The sequence below is a fragment of the Manis pentadactyla genome, chromosome 3 (assembly GCF_030020395.1).
Source record: "Manis pentadactyla isolate mManPen7 chromosome 3, mManPen7.hap1, whole genome shotgun sequence".
NCBI lineage: Eukaryota > Metazoa > Chordata > Mammalia > Pholidota > Manidae > Manis > Manis pentadactyla.
This window is the reverse complement of record NC_080021.1, coordinates 106,804,695-106,825,487: the sequence shown is the minus strand read 5'-3', so window position 1 is coordinate 106,825,487 and position 20,793 is coordinate 106,804,695. Positions and strand designations below refer to the sequence as shown.

The 20,793-nt window shown below is 35.8% G+C and overlaps 1 protein-coding gene across 3 annotated transcripts in view; it reads right to left on the bottom strand.

Moving 5' to 3' along the window:
• The window catches only part of TRDMT1 (tRNA aspartic acid methyltransferase 1), a 58,645-nt gene that overhangs the window by 27,006 nt on the left and 10,846 nt on the right, over positions 1 to 20,793 (bottom strand). The window lies entirely within an intron of this gene.

The following is a 20,793-nucleotide window of genomic DNA, read 5'->3' as shown; positions in this document are numbered from 1 at the left end:
TCTTCCCCAAAACACATACAAAGCCAATTATGTATATTCCTTGTTCCAAAGCAGGAGAAAATGTGATGTTTTACAAATAAAAGTAGAGACTTATTAGGAAAACCATCAGAGAAAATATTACAAAATTACATAGTAGCTCCAATTAGCTATTTCTTTAACAATCATTTGCTGTTAATAGTTTGCTTAAGTAGCCCACATATCAAAAATTGAAAGAAAAAAAATTTGGATGTGAGGAGCTAGAGCTCATGCAGCAGGCACCTGGAAGTAAAACCCGAATCACAGAAGATGGGGTTAGGAAGAAGGCTCACAAGCACTCAGAAGACAATCACAAACACATACTGAGTCCTAAGTAGAGATGACGCCAGACAGAAAACAAGAGCATAAATATCTCTAAGTAAATATTTACTAAGTGTCTACTAGGCTCAGGACACTCTGGTAGAACCAACAATCTCCTAGGCACTCTGCTGCTTTGTATATAGGTCACTGAGAACTTGGTCTAATTAGTAGTATCATAGATAGCTGCCTGCAATAAAGTTTAAGTTCAGTAACTAGCTACTTGCCTTAGTATAAAATAAAGTTATAAATTATATCTTTGTCAAAGGCATCAGAGTGCTATTGAAACATATATCAAGAAGGCAAACAAAAAAATTACTGTGTAAGCTGATGGACAGTGACTGCAATGGGGTATTGGGGGGGTCTCGATAAAATGGGTGAAAATAGTAACCACATTGTTTTTCATGTGAAACCTTCATAAGAGTGTACATTAATAATACCTTAATAAAAAAACTAGTAAGGATCAATTTGCAAAATCACAAACCTGTTATAATTCAGATGAAGAACTAAGCTACTACTAATCATTGTAAAAGAGCTCAGAATGAAATAAACTTCACTGAACTATTTTATTGTTTTGCTAAATAAGATATCTTGTAGTTAGTATAATGTAGACTGCTTGCAATTCCACTGTATATGCAGCAAATTGGAATTGACTGGAGTTGGTTGATATGACTTTACCCTTTTTTCAGTCTAATTGAAAATCCACAGTGATATGTCAGATCTGTACCATGATCAATAATTAATTTTATATCTTGTATTATGTGTGTGAAAGACATAAAAACCTACAAAAAGCCAACTACCAAAACAATGTTTCCTGTGGCTATCCAAGAACTGAGGAACCAAAATTCTCAGGAAACAGTTAAATCAATAAACAAATGAACTGTTTGCATATTATTTTAAATTGTTATAAAATTAGGGTCCACTGTATGACCTAAAAAGTCAGTTCATCATTCTAAGATATTATACCAATTTGACTTGCCTTTTCAAAACAGAATTTTTGGGGGGTATAGATGTGTTCCTAAGGAAAAAGTTAAACTTATAAATAACAATTTTAAAAAGCAAACCTGTCAAATCTGTCAAAAATCTTAAATTGAGCTCCAAAGACAAGTTTTCATATTTTCTACTGTACACTTTAAACATATAGCCTCCAAAAATCTTTGTTAAACTGCATAACACACTTTGAAAATGTTTAATTAAAAATATCAAAGTAAATAATTCAACACAATTTTGCCTAAGGGAGCTCTATCACTTAAATTATACAGAAGTAGTAATTCTCAAAGAGGAAAGAGAACTGGAAATGGAGACCCATAAGGATCTTTCCATGGAAGTAGAAGAAGAGATGGGTTTTCAGTACTTTGATCTATTTGTCTACCTGGATTTTATTCATGATATCTCAGTTATTACTCTGGATTGCATATTTATCAACAGGAAGTATGGGTATAAAAAATGACACTCTAGTTGGAGAAATGCAATATAAATGATAAAACTTTGTCAGATTTTATCTACAAGGAAAGGTTAAGGAGACTGAAATTGATAAAGGCAGATTTAGTTATATCAAGAGAGACTTCTAGGTGAGATGTTAGAAATGTCACTGACAATATGTTCATAATTCCTGCTCTTAAATATGTCTCTTATTTAAGTAGGCAAAAATCACATACAGACACACACACACACACACACACACACACACACACACACACACACCACCCATTCGGATAGCAATAATTTTCCTTTGTTTTATGGAAAAGTCTTTGGAAGAACTGGTTCATAGCAGTGAAAAGGTTCAAGTTCACACTCTACCTGACATTCCTAACCAGATACGTCAAAAAGTTTAATTTTTCATGCATAGTTACTAAGGTGGGGGAAAAATCAATATTTAAAAGTATAAATGTAAAATCAACTAGTCCACCTTGAAATAAGGAAAATAATTTGCTTTTCTTCTTTTCCATCTTTACTATCTATTTTCTGATCTTACCTCATATAGCTGACTAGTTGAATGACTCATTATAATCACACCTGAGACATCTATCTAATCAGGTATGTTAACACTGACATCTAGTTGTGAAATGAAATGTCAGTTGAATAGACCCAATGTCTATTTCTTTTCATTCAAAGTGGTAGCTAAGAATATAAGTACTAAGTAAAAACAGACCTGCAAGGATTCTGATTTTTAAATGATTGCCAAATGTTTTACTACTATTAGCAAAGTATACTTCTTGTTTCTTTTTTTCTCTTTTTTTTTTTTTTGGTATCATTCATCTACAATTACATGAGGAACATTATGTTTAGACTCCCCCCTTCACCAAGTCCCCCCTACATACCCCATTAGTCACTGTCCATCAGCGTAGTAAGATGCTGTAAAATCACTACTTCTCTTCTCTGTGTTGCACAGCCCTCCCCGTGCCCCCACACACATTATACATGCTAATCGTAAGGCCCCCTTTCTTCTTCCCCTCCACTTCTCCCTCCCTTCCCACCCATCCTCCCCAGTCCCTTTCCCTTTGGTAACTGTTAGTCCCTTCTTGGATTCTGTGATTCTGTTGCTGTTTTGTTCCTTCAATTTTTCCTTTGTTCTTATATTCCACATATGAGTGAAATCATTTGGTACTTGTCTTTCTCTGCCTGGCTTATTTCACTGAGCTTCTTGTTTCTTTTTAAAGATTCATACATTTCAAAATTACAAAATCATGAATAAATTATTTCTATGAACTAAATAAAGTTAAAACTAAGTTGAAAATATTTTTTAAATCCATTCAATTTCTTTAGAATAACTCCTTAGAAGTTTAGCTAATAGTCAACTAAAATTTTTTTACTTTGGGTCGACATACTCTAGGTCATTGTTACCAAGATCTGAACAAATACAAGAGTCCATCAACCAGAAAGTGGATAGGAACTGCTTCAGAGCTGTGTACAGTCTAGAGGTGGAAAAGGATAGGAAAGAAGGTGCCAAATTAATATCTAAACACTGAGTTTACATGAAAGGAAAATAAAGATGCTTTGTCAGATAGTAAGTGCAACTGGGAAGAAAGGAGGCAACAAATTTTGAGGAAGACTGAGAAAGGAAATTAAAGAAAATGAAAGAAATCTTTCCAAAAAGTCTCTAGGACTATAAAGTCAGTTTAAAGTGGTGTTGTCATGATGAGGTAGCTAACACAGCTACGGTTTTATCTCTCAACCTTTCACTCCACCTTCTCTTCCCCATCACCCACTGAACTTCACTCTTCCTCTTCTTCTCCTGCCATTCCCCTCCCTCTCCATACCTAAAGTTTTCCTCAGCAGAAGAAAAGCAAGAGAGAAAGCAATTCAACTAGCGACTTTTGGCAGAGGTCACAGAACCCTGTACAGCCTTACATTACCCTTATAGCCCTGGGACACAGGGTACCTCAATTTCCAGGGACATCAGCTGATCTGTAAAGAGAAAGTTTATGTCTAAATGTAGGTAGTTAAAATTAGAGGTAACTTGAAACTCTAAAACAGCATAGTTCAACAGAACTTTCTGTGATGATGGAAATGTTCTCTATTCATGCTGTCCAATATGGTAATCACCAGCCACATATGGTTATCAAGTGCTTAAAATATGCCTATTGCAACTGAGGAACTGGATTTTAATTTTAATAAATTTAAATAGCTACATCTGGCTAGTGGCTACCAAACTGTGCAGCACAGCTCTACAATCACTGGGATTGCCATCAGCAGAAGTCCTGGATGGGAAGCAGTATATACAGTGCAAAAAGCACAGACTATGGAGTCAGAGAAATTCATGCTCAGTTCTTGATTCTGAAGCTTATTAGTTATGTAGCCTTGGAAAACTTACTATCTCTCTAAGCCTCAATTTTCTAATAAATGAAATGGACATAATACTAGTTTCCATAAAGGGATGCTATAAAAAGTAATGAAATAAAGTTTATAAAACAACTGGTATATATATATTCAATCACTATTAAAATTCCTATTATTTGCCTGACATCTATCTGGAATATTATAGATTAAACAGCAAAATGATGATGATGATGATAATCATTTTGTTATTATTAAAGCTATAAATTATTATTATATTGTTAGGAAATTATACCAGTGAGAAAAGTTTAAGAGGTGTAAATGTTTATCTAGGAGACAAATTATAGTATTATTTTCAAAAGATTTTAGAGTGACATAAGAAGGGTTCTTCACAAATTAGAATAACTAGATAATACCCATCTCTACTATAAAAAAACTAAGAGAAAATGGACAAAAGTTAATTCCAAGAGATTAGCAATGATAAAACCTTTCTCACCTTGCTATCAAACCCTAGCTTGAGAGACAGAAATAGGTAATGGAGGGAAACATTTTTCAAATTGGTAGAATCTTTTCTCTCCATGATGTTTATTTCTTGTTTTGTCCAATATGGAGGAAGACAATCTGACTAAATCAACTTCTAAAGATCCTTTCTATCCTTAATACTCTAAGAGTATACAGGAAAAGAAGATAAGTCTTCAGCCTATCTTTCACTACTTACCATTATTTGACATTAGTCATCGTCTTTTCTTCCTAATGAACTGATTAGAAACCAGAGAAATGGCACCAGAGAAATGCTCTTCTATGGTTAAGTCTATCTACTGATTTACCTTTTTCAGCAACTATATTCATAAAAAATTTTTAAGGGATAAAAACACTACATCTAGGAGCCAAGATGGTGGCATGAGTAGGGCAGCAGAAATCATCTCCCAAAACCATATATATTTTTGAAAATACAACAAATACAACTATTCCTACAAGAGAGACCAGAAGATACAGTACAACAGCCAGGCTACATCTACACCTGCACGAACCCAGCGCCTCATGAAGGGGGTAAGATAGAAACTGCAGCCCAGCTCCCCAGCCGGAGGAGAGGAGTCAGAGCGGGGAGGGAGTGGGAGCCCAGGACTGCTAAATACCCAGCCCTAGTCATCCGCACTGGGAGCACAGACACACACTGCGTGGTGTGCTGTATACTAGGGAAACGGAACAGTAAAACCTGGGAGTGGGTTCCCACAGCTGGCACCCCTGGGACAAAAGAAAAGCGAGAGCTTTTTGAAAGTCTTAAAGGGACAGAGGCATCCCAGCTGGACAGAAGTGTCCCAGCACACTCAGCCGAGCAGCAGTGAATCCTGGGGAACTCCGGGCACCCTAACCCCCTGAACGGGAGTGCAGCTATGAGAGTCCCCATGGCGATAAACAGCCTCCTGCCCATTCCCCCTCCGATGTGGGCCCGCCATAGCGGAGGAGCAGCCTGAGACTGGCCACGCCCACAGCAGTCGCACAGAGCCTCCTCCGCAGCCAGCTGGGCCAGACTCACAGACCCTGTCAGTGCGCAGCTGCCCAGAACAAGCAGTTAGGGGTCGCCATTCTCACAGGCAAAGAAGGTGACCTGCAAGCAGGAACGGACTTTGTTCTCCCAGCTGATACACGTGCCAACTGCCCACGACTACCTCTATCACCATGAAAAGGCAGAAGAATTTGATCCAGACCAAAATCATAGAGACAACCCCTGAGAAGGAGCCTGGGGAGATAGACTTAACCAATCTTCCTGAAAAAGAATTCAAAGTAAAGGTCATAACAATGCTGATGGAGCTGCAGAGAAAAATGCAAGAGCTAACGGATAAAGTTGAAAGGCAGTATACAGAAATAAAACAATCTCTGGAAGGACTTAAAAGCAGAATGGACGAGATGCAAGAGGCCATTTATGGAATGGAAATCAGAGAACAGGAACGCAGAGAAGCTGATGCAGAAAGAGATAAAAGGATCTCCAGGAATGAAAAAATATTAAGAGAACTGTGTGACCAATCCAAATGGAACAATATCCGCATTATAGGGGTAACAGAAGAAGAAGAGAGAAAAAAAGGGATAGAGAGTGTCTTTGAAGAAATAATTGCTGAAAACTTCCCCAAACTGGGGGAGGAAATAGTCGATCAGACCATGGAAGCCCACAGAACTCCCAACAGAAGGGACCCAAGGAGAACAACACCAAGACACATAATAATTAAAATGGCAAAGATCAAGGACAAGGACAGAATATTAAAGGCAACCAGAGAGAGAAAAAAGGTCACCTACAAAGGAAAACCCATCAGGCTATCATGAGACTTCTCAACAGAAACCTTACAGGCCAGAAGAGAATGGCATGATATATTTAATGCAATGAAACAGAAGGGCCTTGAACCAAGAATACTGTATCCAGCACAATTATAATTTAAATATGAAGGAGGGATTAAACAATTCCCAGACAAGCAAAAGTGGAGAGAATTTGTCTCCCACAAATCACCCCCACAGGGTATTTTAGAGGGACTGATCTTGATGGAAGCACTCCTAAGGCTAAATATATGTCTCCATAGAAAATAAAATCACAGCAAAGAAAGCAGACCAACCAAATACTAACTGAAGGCAAAAAATAAAATCAACTACGCACAAAAGCAGTCAAAGAAAACAGAAAAGAGTACAGAATAAAACACCTAACATATAAAGAACGGAGGAGGAGGAATATGAAGGGAGAGAAATAAAGAATCAGCAGACTGTGTTTATAATAGCTCAATTAGTGAGTTAAGTTAGACACTTAGATAATAAAGAAGCTACCCTTGAACCTTTGGTAACCACAAATCTAAAGCCTGCAATGGCAATAAGTACATATTTTTTAATAATTACCCTAAATGTAAATGGACTGAATGCACCAATCACAAGACAAAGAGTAATAGAATGGATAAAAAAGCAAGACCCATCTTTATGCTGCTTACAAGAGACTCACCTCAAACCCAAAAACATGCACAGACTAAAAGTCAAGGGATGGAAAAAGGTATTTCATGCAAACAACAAGGAGAAAAAAGCAGGTGTTGCAGTACTAGTATCAGACAAAATAGACTTCAAAACAAAGAAAGTCACAAGAGATAAAGAAGGACATTACATAATGATAAAGGGGTCAGTCCAACAAAAGGATATAACCATTATAAATACATATATGCACCCAAAACAGGAGCACCAACATATGTGAAACAAATACTAACTGAATTAAAGGAGGAAATAGAATGCAATGCATTCATTTTAGGAGACTTCAACACACCACTCACTCCAAAGGACAGATCCACCAGACAGAAAATAAGTAAGGACACAGAGGCACTGAATGACACACTGTAACAGATGGACCTAATAGATATCTATAGAACTCTACACCCAAAAGCAGCCGGACACACATTCTTCTCAAGTGCACATGGAACATTCTCCAGAATAGACCACATACTAGGCCACAAAAAGTGCCTCAGTAAATTAAAAAAGATTGAAATTCTACCAGCCAACTTCTCAGACCACAGAGGTATAAAACTAGAACTAAATTGTACAAAGAAAGCAAAAAGGCCCACAAACACATAGAGGCTTAACAGCATGATCCTAAATAATCAATGGATCAATGACCAAATTAAAATAGAGATCAAGCAATAATATATGGAGACAAATGACAACAACAACACAAAGCCCCAACTTCTGTGGGATGCAGGGAAAGCAGTCCTAAGAGGAAAGTATATAGCAATCCAGGCATATTTAAAGAAGGAACGACAATCCCAAATGAATAGTCTAAAGTCACAGTTATCAAAATTGGAAAAAAGAAGAAGAAATGAGGCCTAAAGTCAGCAGAAGGAGGGACATAATAAAGATCAGAGAATAAATAAATAAAATTGAGAAGAATAAAACAATAGAAAAAAATCAATGAAACCAAGAGGTGTTTCCTTGAGAAAATAAACAAAATAGATAAGCCTCTAGCCAGACTTACTAAGAGAAAAAGAGAATCAACATACATCAAGAGAATCAGAAAAGAGAAAGGAAAAATCATGATGGACCCCACAGAAACACAAACACTTATTAGAGAATATTATGAAAACCTATATGCTAACAAGCAGGAAAACCTAGGAGGAATGGATAACTTCCTAGAAAAATATAAAGACGGACCAAGGAAGAAACAGAAAATCTAAACAGACCATTTACCAGCAATGAAATTAAAGCGGTAATCAAAAAACTACCCAAGACCAAAGCCCCCAGGCCAGATGGATTTACTGTGGAATTTCATCAGACATACAGAGAAGATATAATACCCATTCTCCTTAAAGTTTTCCAAAAAATAGAAGAGGAGGGAATACTCCCAAACTCATTCTATGAAGTCAGCATTACCCTAATACCAAAACCAGGAAAAGACACCACAAAAAAAGAAAATTACAGACCAATATCTCTGATGAACATAGATGCAAAAATACCCAACAAAATGTTACCAAACCGAATTCAAAAATACATCAGGAGGATCATACACCATGACCAAGTGGGATTCATCTCAGGGATGTAAGGATGGTACAATATTTCAAAATCCATCAACATCATCCACCACATCAACAAAGAGGACAAAAATCACATGATCATCTACATTGATGCTGAAAAAGCATTCGACAAAATTCAACATCCATTCATGATAAAAACTCTCAACAAAATGGATATACAGGGCAAGTACCTCAACATAATAAAGACCATATATGATAAACCCACAGCCAACATCATACTGAACAGCAAGAAGCTGAAAGCTTTTCCTCTAAGATCAGGAACAAGACAGGGATGCCCACTCTCCCTACTATTATTCAACATAGTGCTGGAGGTCCTAGCCACAGCAATTAAACAAAACAAAGAAATACAAGGAATCCAGATTGGTAAAGAAAAAGTCAAAGTGTCACTATTTGCAGATGACATGATATTGTACATAAAAATCCCTAAAGACTCCACTCCAAAACTACTAGCACTAATACTGGAATTCAGCAAAGTTGCAGGATACAAAATTAATAAACAGAAATCTGTGGCTTTCCTATACACTAACAATGAACTAACAGATAAAGAAAACAGGAAAACAATTCCATTCACAGTTGCATCAAAAAGAATAAAATACCTAGGAATAAACCTAACCAAAGAAGTGAAAGACCTATACCCTTAAAACTACAAGACACTCTTAAGAGAAATTAAAGAGGACACTAACAAATGGAAACTCATCCCATGCTCTTGGCTAGGAAGAATTAATATTGTCAAAATGGCCATCCTTCCCAAAGCAATCTACAGATTCAATGCAATCACTATCAAATTACCAATAGCATTCTTCAACAAACTGGAACAAATAGTTCAAAAATTCATATAGAACAAGACCCCAAATAGCCAAAGCAATCGTGAGAAGGAAGAATAAAGTGGGAGGGATCTCACTCCCCAACTTCAAACTCTACTACAAAGCCACAGTAATCAAGACAATTTGGCACTGGCACAAGAACAGACCCACAGACCAGTGGAACAGAATAGAGACTCCAGTCATTAACCCAAACATATATGGTCAATTAATATACGATAAAGGAGCCATGGACATACAATGGGGAAATGACAGCCTCTTCAACAGTTGGTGTTGGCAAAACTGGACAGCTACATGTAAGAGAATGAAACTGGATCATTGTCTAATCCCATACACAAAAGTAAATTTGAAATGGATCAAAGATCTGAATGTGGATCAAAGATCTGAATGTAAGTCATGAAACCATAAAACTTTTAGAAAAAAACATAGGCAAAAATCTCTTGGACATAAACGTGAGTGAATTCTTCATGAACATATCTCCCCAGGCAAGGGAAACAAAAGCAAAAGTGAACAAGTAGAACTATATGAAGCTGAAAATCTTCTGTACAGCAAAGGACACCATCAATAGAACAAAAAGGCATCCTACAATATGGGAGAATATATTCATAAATGACAGATCCGATAAAGGATTGACATCCAAAATATATAAAGAGCTCATGCACCTCAACAAACAAAAAGCAAATAATCCAATTAAAAAATGGGCTGAGGAGCTGAACAGACAGTTCTCCAAAGAAGAAATTCAGATGGCTAACAGACACATGAAAAGATGCTCCACATTGCTAGTCATTAGAGAAATGCAAATTAAAACCACAATGAGATATCACCTCACACCAGTAAGGATCGCCACCATCCTAAAGACAAACAACAAATGTTGGCGAGGTTGTGGAGAAAGGGGAACCCTCCTACACTGCTGGGGGGAATGTAAATCAGTTCAACCATTGTGGAAAGCAATATGGAGGTTCCTCAAAAAGCTCAAAATAGAAATACCATTTGACCCAGGAATTCCACTTCTAGGAATTTACCCTAAGAATGCAGCAGCCCAGTTTGAAAAAGACAGATACACCCCTATGTTTATCGCAGCACTATTTACAATAGCCAAGAAACGGAAGCAACCTAAGTGTCCATCAGTAGATGAATGAATAAAGAAGACGTGGTACATATACACAATGGAATATTATTCAGCCATGAGAAGAAAACAAATCCTATCATTTGCAACAACATGGATGGAGCTAGAAGGTATTATGCTCAGTGAAATAAGCCAGGCGGAGAAAGACAAGTACCAAATGATTTCACTCATATATGTGGAGTATGAGAACAAAGAAAAAACTGAAGTAACAAAACAGCAGCAGACTCACAGAACCCAACAATGGACTAACAGTTACCAAAGGGAATGGGACTGGGAAGGATGGGTGGGAAGGGAGGGATAAGGGGGAGGAAAAAGAAAGGGGGCATTATGTTTAGCATGTATAATGTGGGGGGAGGCACCGGAAGGCTGTGCAACACAGAGAAGACAAGTAGTGATTCTACAGCATCTTATAACGCTGATGGACAGTGACTGTAATGGGGGTTGTGGCGGGGACTTGGTGAAGGGGAGAGCCTAGTAAACATAACATTCCTCATGTAATTGTAGATTAATGATTCCAAAATAAAAACAAACAAAAAAAAACCACTACATCTATAATTACATTATAACAAACAATATAATGTTTGTTTCCATATTCAATGATAATGCAGAGAAAAAGTGATTTATAGGTATCAAATTGCAATACTGAATAAATGATTTTTTTCTTCTAATTCTAATTATTAGGAAAGAAACTGATAACACTTCACAGATAAAGCTAGACCTTCAATGAAAAGACTGGTGCACCTTTTTTGATGGTATCAATCTTCAATTTCCTTGTCCTTCTTCCTACCTTAAACTACCTAAGAAATACTCACCAATTAGCCATACTCAACACTAAACAAATGAGTACCTGAAAAAACTATGGAAATAGTAAACATCCCCTTCTTTATATTATATTATAGAATTTAAAGAACTTCTCAATTTCTCATTAATCCCCAGCCTCTCTGAAGTAAATTTTACTACTAATACAATGACTCAAAAATGTGATTTCTAGTCATACAATCCCTGCAGAAATTATTGGCCTATCCCAACATTTATTTTCCCCTTCTCTTCAATAACCAAACAAATTTGTTTACTGTGGCAATGCACCCATATAAAAGGACTATATCCCTCTCCCTCTGCAGCTAGCTGTGGTCATGGGGATAAGTTTTGACCAATGCGATGTAAGTAGAAGTATTATCACACTCAGGAAGTCTCCGAAAAAGAGGGTGACAGTTGTTTGTGCTTTCTGGCCTTTCCACTACTGGTCTGGAAAATAATATGTAATGGCTGAGCTCTAATCACCATGTTAGTCCATGAAGAAAAGACTCACTTTATAAGGCTGGCAAAGCAAAGAACTGGAAGGATTTCATAATTACCATAGCAGCCCTGCATTACCACATCTAGACTTATTGTATGTGAGAAAGAAACAAACCTCTACCCTCTTTTAGTCAGTATTATTCTGGATGTTTCTATTACTGGTAGTCAAAGCTAATCCTAAAAGATACCTCCGTTGTTTAGATTGTGTGTGGGTGTGTGGGTGTGAGTGTAAGTGAGAGAGAGCACAAGGGAGAGCACGGGTAATGGGAGGAGACTTTCTGGTTCATTTCCTTTCTAGACCAGATCAATTTTATTCAACATATATTGACTATCACGTGCAAAAACATTTTACTAAACCCTACAGGGACAGATATATGAAGTTTCTATTCACGGAGGTCAGGGGAATTTTTAAATTAAAACAGCATTGTTTTCCCCTGAAGAACAAGAATCCTTCCCTTAATATAAAAGTCAATTTCCCCTCAAATTTTCCTTATGAAGTGAATTTCTATCAAGCAAATACTTTTCTTATTTTTGAAAAGCTGCATCTGTGTTCTCCTGAGAGAAAAACTTTCAACCTTGACTTAAGAAAATATAAAGAATTTAGAAAACTCACCAAAATCTTATATTAAATAAACAACTCAAGGTCTACATGAACAGTATTAACAGCAATACCCATATTAAAAACAGTATGATGCTGTATTCAAAATCTCAAGAGAAAAATTGCTGAAACTCTGTCACAGTAATAATCAGCCTCACATATTTTCTAAGATCAATAATCTCTTGCTAAATAGTTTTGCATGGCAAGACTTCCTCAGATGATTTAACACAATATTGATTATTAGAGACACAACAGCTACACTAAGGAACCTCTATTTTCACTTTGGAATGATGGCTTCTTTGTTACCAATAGCCTCTATGGTCCTTGACATAAAACAAAGGTCAAACTACAAATATTGATGATTACTAAAGAAAGAGTATAAACCTTAATTTCTTTAATTTCTCAGACTTTCATTCAACAAATCTTCTAATGATTACTAAGTGTTCATAAGCCCTTTTTACAAAAGGTGTTTGTTGTTTTAAAATAATTTATTGCCCTAAAATTAAGAAATTCCTCCTTTTGTAGAGTTTTGAGAACTTTTAAGATTTGAAAAGGACATTAGATTGCTATTTTTAAATTATATTTTGTTTAAAGGAAAAATAAACCTTCATTTTCTTTTAAAGCCTGTATTTTAGAAACCTCATGAAGAGAAATGGTCAGTGTTCAATGGACATGGTTATTTATACTACACATATCAATATACATACATAGCACTTAATGTCAATTTTAGTTTAAATGATAGCATCTAATGTTTTTTTCCTGAGCTCACATCAGTAAATTTTCACTTATGGGGTCCCCAGGGTTCTTCCTAGTTCTAATGAAATCGAAATCATTCTATTGCTTACAAGTCTTCAGGTAATCCACTGCCATCTTCCTGATAAAATCCAGATTTCTGAGCATGATCTGGACCCTGGGTACCTGTCCAGCCTCCTCTCAATACCAAGTCTCTCCGCTCATTCGCACTCACCATACTCATACCCATGCTCTTTCCTCAGGTATCACCAAACTATTTATCATGCCCCAAATGGGCCATAATTTTTCAATCCTAGTACCAGTGTACACAGTTAAAAGACCTGTCCACCCTGCCCAACCTCTGACACCATCTCTCTTGTCCTAGATTATTCTTATTGGGCCCTCAGGACTCACTCAGCTCAGGCATGATTCCAGAAGGCTTTCAGTAAGCCTACTGGTCTGAAACAAGGGCCAGTCCCTCATACTCTGATTGCACTCAGTGGGTCACATTATCATCACATCTATCCCAGGACAACATCTTTCTCTAATTAGACTACATGGTCGACAGAGCCTGGGCCATGTCTTGTGCATCAGGATACTCGCAGCATCCAGACACTACCATAACTGAGACCCAAAAGGCCCTCAGTAAATGTCTCTTGACTGAATAGATGCATCAGAATGAATTATTTGATTCCCAAGACCAACTCCTGATTATTTTTGACCACCCTCTTCACTGTCTTCTTTCTAAGAACAGGACTAGCTTGAGCAGTCTTTAATAATCCTGTACTTAGGTGTTTATCAATTTCTATCTCAAAGATTATTTTTAAGTAGATTGACATTTAGGTCAAATTTTTACCTTGGAAACACAATGAAGTCCCAGAATGGCTACAAAATTATGCTTACCTTACAAATATCTTAAATATAGCAACAATAGTGCTCCTGTCAGGCAGTTTGTAAATATTTATTAGAGTACCTGTCAAGTACTGGGTACTCTGCAAGGTACTGAGAATACAAGATGAGGGGATATTTGTGTTCTGCTTTGCCAGCATCAAGTCCCCTTTTTCTGGTAAAAGTCCCAGATTTTCTTTTGTGGATCTTACCTCACTCACTCTCTGTCAAAGTGGTTCAGATGGCCTCAAACCTCCCACCCCTAGTTTCTGTGAAAATGTATCAAATGCCTGAGCCAATAAGACTGGCCAGAGTGGTTTCAGGATGGGCACACAACTCAAAATAAGCCAGTAAGAGGGAACATCTGGCTTTTTCTAGAGTAACTAGGAAGAGGCACTTTTTCTTTCTCACTGAGTTTAACCATGGAAAGATGTAAGTTCAGAGGCTATTACAACCATCTTGATACAGTCAGGGGAGAGTGTATATAAAAATGATGCTACTGCACTTCTATAGCTTTTCTTCTTCCTTCCTAATTACAACCCTTAAGTAGAATTCGTGCCTCATATCGAAATTACCGAGTATCATAATTCTTCCAAGTGGTAAAGATACCTCAAGACAAATGCTGGGCATAGAAGCCACAGGGCATAAATATGCAAAGAAGTAAAAAGCTAACCTTTTCAACAAACATTGCTTCTCTCTCACTTACCAACTTTACATTTCCCTGTATGGCCCCAGAAGATGACTGGTTAGCCAGAGACGGGTAAGATTCCTCAAGGGAGGAACAACCTAAGACAGGCACAGTCGCAGGGGGGCCATCAGGTGAGAAATTGGGGATCAATAGAGGTGAGGCTTAGAACCTCACTCCCCCTGTTTTGAGAGAAATCTTCTGCATCCGTGGATGTTTTGTTGCCCTTGTCTAGCTTGGATTAATACTTAGTCTATAGGCACACACCTGGTCATCTACATTTGCCCTCTTACAGCACTAAACTATGTTTTCTACCTGTATCTTGCATCTACCTACCACTTCAGCATTTTATTTTTAAAAATAATAATAATAATAATAATAATAATAAGGGAGAAATGTGGGATTCACATATAAATCAAGTATAAAAATCAAATGAATATTCATATTTGACTCGATTGTTTATAGTTCATAATGCGTGATCAAAACCGGAAGTTTCTGTGATGACTGCCCTTGTACTGTTCACCATGTAAGAACTTATTCACTATGTAAGAATTTGTTCACCATGTAAGAACTTGTTCATTATGCTTCAGAAGACTGGAGACTGTTGAGAATTAGGCTTGGGGTTGATTAATGATTGTGCATTGAGTCCCCTATACAGAGTTTTATTGTTGTTAACAACCATTTGATCAATAAATATGAGAGATGCCCTCTCAAAAAATAAAATAAAATAAAAGGGTTAAACCTGGAAAAAAAAATGAAGCTACTGGAAGGAATAACGCTAAGATACACAGAGAAAGAAACTGGTTCCTGGGGACATGATTTGAGCCTCTTCTTCAAGCTTTACCCTAAACCAAGTCTGGTCAAAGCAACATGCATGTCAAAAAGCCTTGTGAATGAGTAATTAAATAATTACATATCTACAAAATAGAAACATTTCTTCTGAGCAAACAATCCCCAAGTGTCCTAAATTGAGGCAATTTTGGAAGCACAGACTTCATTATGGGGCTCCCCAATTATCTAATGCTATATATGTATTCTAAATACAATAAATATAGAAAGAATCACTTGTAAATTACATCTCCAATGTCTTTTAAGGACCAAATAATATTTTCAGTTGAGTAGTCTCATCAATTCTTACAAAATTCAAGTTCTAAAAGTTAGAATAGAAACATCAATTATAAGCAATTCAAAAATAAAGACTTTTAAATGATCAGTTAACATGTAAAAGGATGCTGAACCTCACCAATAAAGACAAAAATCCATATTAATCAGTTTTATGTATCAGACTAGCGAAGATTCTGTAAGATGAACAGTCTATTGCTAGCAGGTATTTGAGAAATTGTGCCCTTCATCATGTTGGCTGTAGTATACACTGATTCAACCCCTCTATTACTTGATCTAGCCATTCCACTGCTGGCAATTTATGCTAAGGAAATATTTGGACAAGTGAAGACATAAGTGTAAGACTACATACATGTATGAGAATAGCCATATTTAAAAATGACACCCATATATACTGACTTTATATCATAAAAATATTATATATACATATTTTTAAGTAAAAGAGCAAGGCACTAAATATCCCATGAGTAATGATCCAAGTTTTTGTAAAGTGTATGTGTATGTATATGTATACACATTAAGAGAAAAAACAACAACAGCAAAAGCCAACAGGGCTATCTCTTGGTAGTAAAGGTGGAATTTGGGGGTAAAACTTACTTCTTCCTTTAAACTTTTTTGGATTATTTGGTCTTCCTTTTTTTTTTTTAACAATAAGGATGTGGTGCTTTTATAAACAGTAAAGCACAAACAAAAGTAGTGTAATCTTGGAACAAAAGAATTCAATACTTCTCTTATGTTGTGACCCTGAGAAATCACAAAAGGAAGTAAGAATCAAGGACAGACAAGAAGTTTTGGATACATTCTCAAAACATGCCCATTGGACTCTGACATCATAAACGCACACACAGCAGTAAACTATTGTTAACTCAATCTATTATTTTGTCCTATAAACTCAAAACAGCAAAGTGAATAAAAAACAATAAGAATTAAACTATGTTAACATGTTTTTTTAAAGATCAACAAGTAAGTAGCAAATGGCCAACAGTGTAAAGAGTTGAAAGCAATCTATTTCCATACTTACAGAATTCAAAGTATATAAATCTGTCATCTCAATTTTTCCCATGAATTTTAAGATGTTCTCTTAAGCTCCTAAAGGCACTACTATGTTTTAAAACACATTTAAATAGTTAATAAGCAACATAAACACATATGATCCAGCCTATTACAAGTTTAAACAACAAACACTTTTAAGTAAATCTGTTGAATAAATGAACATCTATGAATGGTTCCTCGCCATAAAATGTTCTTTATTGATGTTTTCTCATAATTTTAAAGATAATTTCTGATATATTTATGGAAGTCAATGAAGAAGTAATATAAGCATTAGCATTTTATATCTAATTAACTATGAATGAAAAACGATTTGTAATAAAAATGTAATTCTGTGACCAATCATAAAGATCTCCCAGATTAAATTTAAAGACTCCTCTCTAAATTTGTCCTGCCATTCTGAGCCCCTCTTTGCTTTATAGTAAACCCTCCTTAAAAGCTTATGCTTTTCATCATTATTGACTTTATAAGTTTTCAACCCTATCCTAAGTTTCTACTAGATGCCTTTAAAAGAAGAATTAAGCTTTTACAATTTTGTACTGAGCCAGAAAGTATAAGTTAGTCATAAGACCTCAGAGGAAAATGTACTTCAGTTACTTCCTTCCTCATTTTCTTCTTGAACATCTCCTTCTGACTATATATTTTTCTACAAAGCTTTTACAATTAAGCCACATGGTATTCAACAGATATTAGCTATCATTATTTTTTAAATCAAGGCTGACATATCCACACCCTATACAGATCTTTCATTCAGAGTGTGTGTGTGTGTGTGTGTGTGTGTGTGTGTGTGTGTGTGTGTGTGTGTGTGTGTATTCATAGGTCCTCAGAAATTTAGGTATGGATATCTAGCTATCTAGCTCTTTCTCTGCCTGTGTTTGAATTTTAGTTCCACCATTTCCAACAGTGAGACTTAAGCAAGTTACTTGACCTCATTATGCCTCAGTGTGTTTATCGGTAAAACAGAGAAAATGGAGATTATATAAAGTACCTACATCATACGGTTTTTGAGGATTAAATTAGCTAATACCTATAAAGTGCTTACATTTTTGCTGGCCATATAGTAAACATTCAATGCTGTTTTTACTTTTTAAAATAAGAATATCAAATGTTAGAAAGGACCAGGTGTTACAGAAACTCACAGCAGATGTGAGCATCAATTAAAGAATCAATGTTTTAGAGAGTAGTTTGGCAGTGCATATCTAAAGCTGTAAAAATATTTTGGATATACCAATTTTTTATTTAAGCACATATCCTAATGCAGAATAATAAACCCCTCCCTAAAGATGTCCCCATCCTAGTTCCTGAAACCTGGGAAAATGTTACCATATATGGAAATAAGGATTTGGTAGATATGATTGGGGGTTTTAAAAAGAAGAGATTATCCTGGATTATGCAGACAGATCCAGTGTAATTGCAAGAAGGATGGAGGAGGGTTACAGTCAGAAAAGATGTTAGGAGGGAGGCAGAGGTCACACAGAGTGAATCAAAGATGCTGCACTTCCGGCTTTGAAAATGAAGGAAGGGGTCATGAGCAAGGTGACCTCCAGAAGCTAGTAAAGTCAAGGAAACAAATACCTCCTAGAGGCTCCACAAGGAACCCAGTCCTGGCAACACTGGTTTTAAGACTTCTGACCTCCAGAACTATAAGACAATAACTTTGTATTATTTTAAGCCATTAAGTTTGTGGTAATTTATTTCAGCAGCATCAGGAAACTAATAATAAGGAAATAATAGAGATGTGGAGAAAAGATTTATATAAAGGATAAGTGCCCTTTTATTTATAATAGTTAAAAATTATAAGCAACCTAAACATCCAAAAATAGGTAATTGCTTTGAACAAGTACAACTTCCATGAAATGGAATATATCAGCAACCATTAAAAACCAAGTTTACAAATATACTTAATAGTAAGGAAAAAAATTGAGATATTCTAACTGAAAAAAAGAAAGCTATATTTCAATGTTTGTGGACACATGTAGACTACAGATTGAAAAGATAAAATCTAAATCCTCAACTATATTTATCCCTGCATGAGCATCATGTAGGATTTTTATTTTTTAATTTTCTTCTTCATTTGTGTAGCATCAGTATTTCCGAATAAACCATAATCTCTGAAGGAAAAGAATATGGCTGTCTCTTGTTAATGCATTTCCAGCGCATGGCATAATGACTGACATAGAAACCACTCAAAAATTATGCATGGGTGAATAAATATGTTTTCAATATTTCTTAATTCTTAAACAAATACATTGTGTTGTTAGAAATATAAAGAGCAATAAATGTAAAAATGATACTTTAAAATAATCAACACCACTAGTAATAAAAAATTAAAATAACAATTTAACCAAGTAAATTAAATAGTTTTAAATATTATATTGGCATATTTATGGTCCCACAAACACTATTGGGTATAAACTGGCATATACTTTTTAAAGAGTAACTTGACAATATCATCAGTCTTTAAAATATTCATGCTCTATAACTTATTCACTTATTCAACAAATATTTATTGAGCATCTGCCATGCAACAAGCACTAGTCTGGATGCCAAGGATAATACAACAGTGAATAAAATAGAATAAAATTTTTAAAAAATCCCCACTCTCATCAAGCTTACATTTTAGAAGGGGAGTCAGCCAATTAAAAATAAAAACAAGTGATATTTAAGTATGATGGGCAGTAATAAGTGCTACAACAAAAAACAAAACAGAAAGGGGAATAGGGAAACAGAACAGAGGATGCAATTTTTTATAGTGGTCAGGGAGGCCCTGAAAAGATGACATTAGAGTCCAAAGGACCAGTCATGTGGCTAACTGGGGGACTGCATTCTAGCCAGAGGAAACAGCAAATGCAATGGCCCTGAAGCAGGAATGTTCTTGGTGTGTTTAAGGATAGCAAAGAAAGCAGTAACCCTACTCCACTCCCAGGAGCTAAATTGCTAACAGGACAATATGCATCTGTTCTGACCTTTTTCTATGTCCAAACGTCATACGTTATACACATGGTGTGTGTATGTGCCCAAATACAAGACAACCAGAATAAAAGTGAATCCCCATTTTCTGCATGAGAATATCCAGTGTTACAACTATGGCCATTTTCATTAGATAGATAAAGAAAGGATAGAGCTGAAATATTCAAATGACTTCTTGTTATGTAATCTATTAATTTAGCTATATAAACATATTTTAAATAACACCCAGATTATGTCCATCTAGTAATAGTTATTTTCCACTCAAATTTTATGAAGCAATTTTATTCTACTTTCTCATCTACATCTTTGAAATCAGGATCTTCATAATCAAGTCACAATTTAAGTCATCTAATAGTATTCAAGAGCATATCAAGTTCCCTTCAGTCAAAGTTACTTGAGATCTGGCACATTTTAAATTCACACATGATGTTGTCACTGAAAATCTTATGCCAACCACAAACATCCATTAGCTATTCGTGATCTCCACAAAGTCACCCCCTGCTGTATTGCTTTGTAAAGTAATTTCTAGTAGGTTTACAAGGTATCTAACACCTGTAACTATAAGGTCATCTCCCTAAAAATTATCTGTCTTTAAATTCACCTGTATGATTTTTCATCAATTCCATCTAGTGATCTCAATCTTCATCAACACTGGTATTACTTTTTTTCAAGCTAATATAACTTACCCAACCAACAATTTACTTTGCTGTTCAAAATAAAGTACAGTAATTATGGAATATGAAGATCCTTCATGAGGACTAAAATATCAGGCCATACCCTCTTTTTGAAGTATAACTTTAGGGGGGTAAATGAGTATATTGTATTGAAAAACTTATGACAATATGTCT